The sequence below is a fragment of the Nanorana parkeri genome, unplaced genomic scaffold (assembly GCF_000935625.1).
Source record: "Nanorana parkeri isolate BGI_ZX_2015 unplaced genomic scaffold, ASM93562v1 scaffold2324, whole genome shotgun sequence".
Taxonomy (NCBI): domain Eukaryota; kingdom Metazoa; phylum Chordata; class Amphibia; order Anura; family Dicroglossidae; genus Nanorana; species Nanorana parkeri.
The window spans coordinates 57,229-57,854 of NW_017308592.1; the positions used below are offsets into that span (position 1 = coordinate 57,229).

A 626-nucleotide genomic window follows, 5' to 3' on the forward strand; every position below is an offset into this window, starting at 1 on the left:
CCCTGACCGGGAATCGAACCCGGATCGGAGCGGGGAGGGGGGGAATCCCTCCCGATCTACTGAGCCGACCTGTGACAGTCTCATTGTCACAGGTCGGCTACAACTATGAGGTGAGTGAAAAGCCCCTCCCCCCCCCTCATAGTTCTCCTTTAATTCCTGCAACGCCATTTTTTTCTCAGAAAGATAATTTAGGATTTCCATCTAACATTTTAGGATCCTGGTATAATGTATTTATAGACAATGTGAAGGCTGGAAAATAAAAGTCTTTCCCTGACCGGGAATCGAACCCGGGCCGCGGCGGTGAGAGCGCCGAATCCTAACCACTAGACCACCAGGGAGGATTGGTGGCTGTCCACAATGTAGTATAGAAGTACCGGACACACCTGAGCTGCTTTGCTGATTTCCTCATTTGATTCGGACTGGGTCAGAGTTTCACTTCAGGTCCTCTACCGCAGAGACTTCTGAGATGCTCCAGATTAACCTGAAGATCCCCTGTGAGGGACACCCCGGACCGTCCTGCTTGGCCAATAAATAGCCCATAATACTGCATAATGGCCAGCATAATGGCCAGCTCCAGGATGAGGCATGTTCTTCTTCAGAGGATTTCCTTCCTCACTCAGACTTTG

At 50.5% G+C, this 626-nt stretch overlaps 1 non-coding gene across 1 annotated transcript; it reads right to left on the reverse strand.

Annotated features, from left to right (window-relative positions):
* Positions 1 to 266: 266 nt before the first annotated feature.
* Positions 267 to 338, reverse strand: TRNAE-CUC. The gene has a single exon. It is a non-coding gene; the product is annotated as a tRNA-Glu (tRNA).
* Positions 339 to 626: the final 288 nt, after the last annotated feature.